The sequence below is a fragment of the Mya arenaria genome, chromosome 17, assembly GCF_026914265.1.
Source record: "Mya arenaria isolate MELC-2E11 chromosome 17, ASM2691426v1".
Lineage (NCBI taxonomy): Eukaryota > Metazoa > Mollusca > Bivalvia > Myida > Myidae > Mya > Mya arenaria.
This window is the reverse complement of record NC_069138.1, coordinates 49,020,566-49,027,871: the sequence shown is the minus strand read 5'-3', so window position 1 is coordinate 49,027,871 and position 7,306 is coordinate 49,020,566.

Genomic DNA, 7,306 nt, shown 5'->3' with positions numbered 1-7,306 from the left:
AAGAGGATCAAAACATTTAATATAATTGGATTAATTTCTTTGTGTGGTATTAACCCGAACACTTGTTGTAAATCAGTTGTATAAAGAGAGTTTTGTCAATTTCAAGGGTTTATTTAGTGGATAATTTCTTCAGTATATAACAGAATAATGATTATCAATTCGACTAATGTGGAAGTAATACGCATAATAAAATTGCTCGTTGATGTGAATTGCGTGAAGCACCAATTGCAAATAATGGCATTTTCCCAATGATACACTAATTAAATGAAATTGCTTACTTCTTGTCACATACCTTTTCAAAGAATAATTCATGCTAATTAACAACCCATACTTTGTTTATGTATAAAAAGGACTAATGGAGTTATGGAAATGGGCCATTAGCAATGTCTCTCCTCGAATAATTAAAGCACGTTTATTTTTCATGCAGGTACATTTTGCTCGCACGATACATCGTGCGTATATACATTATAACACGATGATTGCGGTTATTTCTTGCACACAAATACACAGATTTGATTATTAAAACCAAATTAGAGTTAATACCGTTTTTGACCATTTTGTCTACTATTCATGGTTTTCAATGCAATCTTATATATAGTTGTTCACAAACTACCTTGAAATGAGGGTGACAACTTTAAATGTGGTATGTTCTAATAATTTTGCATAAAAGATAGACATTCAGTTACTTTTCCAACTGGATCCGATCCCAAGTATTTGAAAATAAATAAAATAAACAAAATGTAGCTTTGTGTTAATGCTAATGTATAACCACAGATAAGACCATTATGTTGTCAACCAAAATCAAATACAGTGCTTTGTAATATGCTGCTCACAACTGATATGCTTAGATTCAATATTAATATATTCAGTAAAATTACAAACCTGGGGCGGAATTCATAATAAATCGTACAGTCAATTGTAATCACAGACCCCAAGGCCCCTGAAATGGTCCGTGTTTTTACCTTTCAGGTGGCCCCGCAGTGCCGAGTGAATAAGGTATTTTTGTGATCGTACCGAAAAAAGCGGGGAATTGGCCTTATCTAAGATGTCCATGGGGTGCGGGGGCATTTGGCGGGGATTTTACCAGCAGTTCTTCCCCTCATAACGGGGAATTTTACCTGGGATTGCCTGGACCTCAAGACAAAGTCCCCCCTATTTCCCCGGACCCTTGGGGGTGGGGGGTGGCATGGTTACAATTGACTGCTGTGTTATTGAAACGTCCCCAAGGTTGTGGGTGCAAATAGTGTTCGCCCTACAAATCGTGCATATACACTATAAACATCTTGTTTTAGATTTGCTTTATAGACACGGTTGGTTTCGTCTTTAAAGATGTATAATACCTGTGAATAAAATTCATTAAAAGAAAAGCAATGGACTTCTTCCTGAAAGACATCCGAGGAGGAAAAATTACGTGGACCTCTTACACAACTTTGAAATTATTTATGTAATGTATTTCTTATTGACACAATACAAATTTCACACTGTGTCTGTTATCAAATGAGACATGAATGTGTTAAATAAATTCTTGCATTTGGTTGTTGTCGAATGCTGGCGGTTTTATTTTCTTTACAGCATTCTCTTTGCCTTTCCATCAAGCTTAGGCTTCCCTTCACGGCTGAGGACTTGAACATCGATCATTTAGCAGCTTTAATTTAAGAAGTATCACAGACTTGAAAGGCAATTACAGAAAATGTACAAACGTCTAGGAAAAATATTAACTTTCTCTTTCTTTAGCGGAAATGTAATGAGATCCTTGCTCCAAGCATATTCTCACGGGACACTTATTTCGCATAAAATTTGACATCAATGTGACGCTTACAATTTTCAAGGTTATAACCGTTCTTCTAAAACATCCATTGTCTGGTTTTAAAATGCGCTCAAAGTTGGCAAAAACTATTTTATGGCGTATAAGCAGTTTGACAGTGTGTGTACTATTTAACCTCATTTATTTGAATCATTGTAATCCGTGTGTTTCATTAGACACAGATTCGACAGAAGTTCACCTCACTGTACATTAGACAGAAGGAGGTACGAATTACAGAACAAACGACAAGACGAAGTATCTATCCATCACAGGAAGTTCATTTCAATCGACAAATCGAGAAGGAGGAACACCTCACAGTATAATCGAAAGAAGGAGGTACGAATCACAGAACAAACGACAAAACGAAGTATTTATCACAGGAGGTACATTTCAATCGACAAATCGAGAAGGAGGAACACCTCACTGTATAATTGAAAGAAGGAGAAAAACATCGACAGAACAAAGTACACATCACAGTTCGTTTGACAGAAGGAGTTAATCTTACATTACAATCAACTGTTCATTAGAATGATGGTTACCTCACAGTACAATCGACAGAAGGAGGTAAACCTCACATTACTTTCGATAAATAGGGTACACGTCACAGCTCAAGCAACAGAAGCAGATACACTTTACAATTGATTTAACTGAAGGAGGTATTTCCCACAATACGATCTTCAAAAGAAGGTTTAAAACACAGTACAATCGACAGCATGAGTGAGGTGCATCTCCGAGAATAATCGAAAGAAGCAGGTTCACCTCACAGTATAATTAACATAAGGAGGTACACCTCGCAGTACAATTTACATAAGGAGGTACACCTCACAGTACAATCGACAGAAGGATGTACAGCTCACAGTACAATCGACAGAAGGATGTACAGCTCACAGTACAATCGACAGAAGGATGTACAGCTCACAGTACATTCAACAGAAGGATTTACAGCTCACAGTACATTCAACAGAAGGAGTGCACTTCACAATACAATCGACAAAAGGTGGTTCATCTCATAGTATAATCGACCGAATGAGGTAGACCTCACATTACATTAGACAGAAGTAGGTTCACCTCACAGTACAATCGACAGAAACATTAAGATCAACATAAGGATTAACACCTTACAGAGCATGCGACAGAAGGAGGTACACCTTAATGTGGCTCACATAACAATCAACATCAGGAGGTACACTTCACAGTACAATCGAGATAATGAGGTAAACCTTACATTACAGAAGGAGGTACACCTCGCAGTACAATCGACAAAATAGGGTACACCTCACAGTTTAATAAACTGAAGGAGGTACAATTAACATCAAAATCGACATAATAAAGTACATATAACATGAATCAACTGAAGGATGTGAACCCCATAATTCAATCTAAAGAAGGAAGTACACCATACAATACATTCAGCAGAATGAGGTTCACCTAACAGTGCAGTTGACAGAGGGAGGCACACCTCACAGAAGTAGGAACACCTCACAGATAAATAAAACTCACAGAAGGAGGTACTCAATATAAAAGGAAGTACGCCACACAATACAAAACATATCTAAAGGTTTACCTTATACGTTCAGCAATTTTGTTTATCCAATTATGGTAACGTCACTGCGCAGATAACAAAGGTTATCAGATCGCTCGCTTTGGACCGCATGATTCCGACCATTTGTCAGACGTCTGTTGAAACAAATTATAATACGAAACGCCGATAGTGACCAATTTGACTTAGACATGACCCTCGAGGGAAATCGTAATAGGAACAAAGATAAATGTCACATACATACTTTTACAAATAGAAGTCAATTAGAGATTCCAGAAAGACTATTTACTGCTGTTTGTAAGACATTTAATGTCCTTTTATGTAACGCAGAACACTTAATTTACGCTTAAAAACGCCCGACACCAAATAAAATATATGTTTATGTTATATAATACAAAGGGCAAGATTTCCCAACAGAATCTTGTGTGCTATTATAAGTAATATATTATTCCGGATAAGTTGAAATATAATGTAATCCGGGCGGTTCAATTTTCTAATTGTTTCGGATTGAAACTCGAGATTTGTCAGGATTCTATTCATTTATTCAATTTTGCAGGCCATGGATAACTCATTACATGGGTCAGCAATGAAATCAGTAATCAACTTATGTATCCCGGATATATGAACTACTTATTTCTGTATTTTATGATAGTTATTTATATATGCTAGTAGTAATTCTGTAGGTATACATGCAGTTAATTATGGTATTAAATGTAGTAAGAATGTTATATAATGTAGAAATTACCAGAATAGCTCTTTTTCATGGCTGGTTTAGTATGAGAGGACGTTACTCTGTAAACTGACTACTGACGACTGACTGCATTGCAAAATATATCGCCTTATTTAGTGGTTGCTGGTTCTGGCGTTGCTGGCAATCAATCAAAATTAGGTATTTTCACCCGCAACGCTGGCTGAGTAATAGGACTCATATTTTGTATGAAACATAACTAATACAATATTCACTTAAACAGTGAATATAAAGTCTTGAATTAGAGATATGAACATATATTCTTAACAATACAATGCAACATTAACTTCTTTGAAGTAAAACAGTGATGCTTATAACATAAGTGAACCCAGCAATACACTAACATTCCGCAAGAACAAAAGTAAAATAGTGCTACCCAGCATTGGAGATCTTCGGTGACAACTTTAAATTACAAACGACATATACATATTAATTTAACACAATACAATAAAATATACATAAATACAATATAACATCCTATTTAAATGTTAGAAAGGACCAGATTCACTTGTATGCATAATTTACTACGCCTACAAATTGCAAATGGCGGACAAATTTGACAAGTAAACAGTGTTCAACTCAGTGATGGCACTCAAAACTACGAGTTAATATGGTAGTTAATCATGTAGAGTTATAGAATAAACATTTGTTAGACATTTCATACAATTAGTAAGGATTACAACAACGTGATGCAGCAGTGGAAACTAAAACGATTTACTTTATACAGGTATATTGATTTACAAGTTACGCAATTTCGGACATGCATTTCGGACAAATGATAAATCATACAATTACAAAATACATGATTTGGGGTGATTAACGTATAGTTTAAGGATGAAATTGCAGGAAATTGTAGGTAATTACAACATTTGTATTACAGTTTAATAAAGATACACATTTGGAATTGTTATTATTTAACCAATTCATTTAAGCCATTGTAATGGGCTGTACGGTGTATTGTCACTGGTTGCTGATGCAACCGAAACCACGTTTAAAACACGTTAACATTATGTTGATCACGATAGTGATAGACTTGATTTCACAATGTTGATATTTGTAAAATTGACATCATCAGTATAGCATCTAGATTTAAATCGAAACTTTCTAGATTATAAATGTAATCGGGGTGTAAAAAAGTAGAAAAAGTATAAGTGTTTTTAATATATAAGTATTTATTTTTTGATAAAATCATTGAAAACTATTGTAGTATTTCAGATATTATAAAGATATTAAATTATATGGTACCAGCGATACTTAAGTAAGGAGAATTACTTAAGCTGAGAAAAAACGTAAGCTGCATAAATTAGATTCCTGTGAACTGAATTTTATCCAGCATTTAAACTGAAGTTAAAGAAAACAATCGATAAATTGCCATTGTCCTTTAAAAAGACTTAAAATAATTACGTTACGACTAAAATCCTTTAAAGAAACTGTTCCCTCGAACGGATTTTACAAGTTAATAAGTTAAGCGACTTCAAATTAGTTTGCGAATTGAACACTGCAAATAGTACGACGCTTAAATCTTATAAACAAATGAGGAACTGAAAATACTTGAGTGGAGATTCTCTGTCCGGAAACGTATTAACGTAAGGGAATAATTTTTGGATTGAAAAATGTTTGCGAAATGTATCGATTGCAATGAAAAACATATTTGATCAAATTTCCATTTTTCCTGTGGAGAATTGGTCTCTCCCGAATTCTGATTAAAGGAATTGTCAATTTATGCAACATAAATCAATCATATTCAGAAAAAAAATCATTTCTCTGTGACATTTTCCAACAAATTCCTGGTATCAAATCCTGTGGTTGAACATCTTATTCAAATAAATATCACCGTAACTGTCATTTTCCTGATTGTTGACTTTTCGTATTCAAGTGTTAGCAACATTGGATGATGAGATTCTTGGCGATTTGTGCAATCATCCAATAATTTAACTGTATTTCATTTTATACCGAAATAAAGCATACTAAAACGTGTCTTTATTTTTTTTTAAAGTTTGCAATCTAAGAATTCTAATCTAATCCATCATGCTTTGTGTTTGATTAGTATGTATAGAAGATTTGTATTGGTATTGAAAGAACAGCTGAAGTCTGTTCGTATCAGTTTTGGAAAATGATAAATAACAGACGGAAATCCTGTTATTCAATTGGGTCTGGTATTAATTTTACTGGGACTGTGATACGTGGTAATGGAGAAATCACTCATGGATGGTGTAATTTTTAAGGCGTTTGTATCAACCCCCTGTGAATCCCGATAATGACGAAAATTGGCAATAGCAGGTTCCGTCGACAGTTCACATCACCATTGACAACCTGGTATACCGGACGAGAATGCTGTAGTGCTCCCGGAGGAGGTTCTTAACGTAACCAGTGCTTTACCTAAAGGGAAGGCCGCTGGACTGGATGAGGTGACATAAAAACATTTGATTTATTGCAAGATTGCATTATTGCCTTTTCTCGCCAATTTATATAGTGGAATGCTGCGTTGCTCATATATACCAAAAGCGATAGAAAGGGGCGTTGAATGCAATAAACGAAAGTGTAGCCCGATAGGTATCACGCATTAACATTTTCATCAGCTATATCTAAACTATATGAACACATTATATCATTAAAGCATAATATCATGCAAACTATAAATTCCCAACAAGGTGGCTCTCAAACGGGTCTTGGATGCCGTATGACCTCATTGCATATTTTTCAAACGGGAGTTGGGCTCGAAATTATAGGCGTTTGACGTCATATGGCAAGATGGGCTCTTGTATAAATTGCTATTTGAGTGCCAATTTGACACTAACATCAGTGCTAGCTGATCAAGATATGTAATCAAACATGATAAGTTGTGTAACTACATATTACGGTAAATGTTCTACATGGTTCGAAGTTTTACAAGGAGCGCGTCAAAGACGGAAGACGTCACCGGTTCTGTATCTCCTCTGTATAAACAATTACTCTGGGAATTACAGTCCAGTGGATACAGTATATGCATGTTTAATATAATTGGTGGAAACCCAACTATGGCGGACGATATGATATGATTTCATTCTCACCAAACGGACTTAATACCATGCTGCAAATTGTGTTAAGTATTCAAAGCGTAGGGTAAATAATAACAATCCAACTTGATGATACTATTTCTTTCTGAGAATTAAACATATGAGTTTACAAACATTGGTATAAGATGAGATGCATTCTTCCCCGTGAATGACAGTTT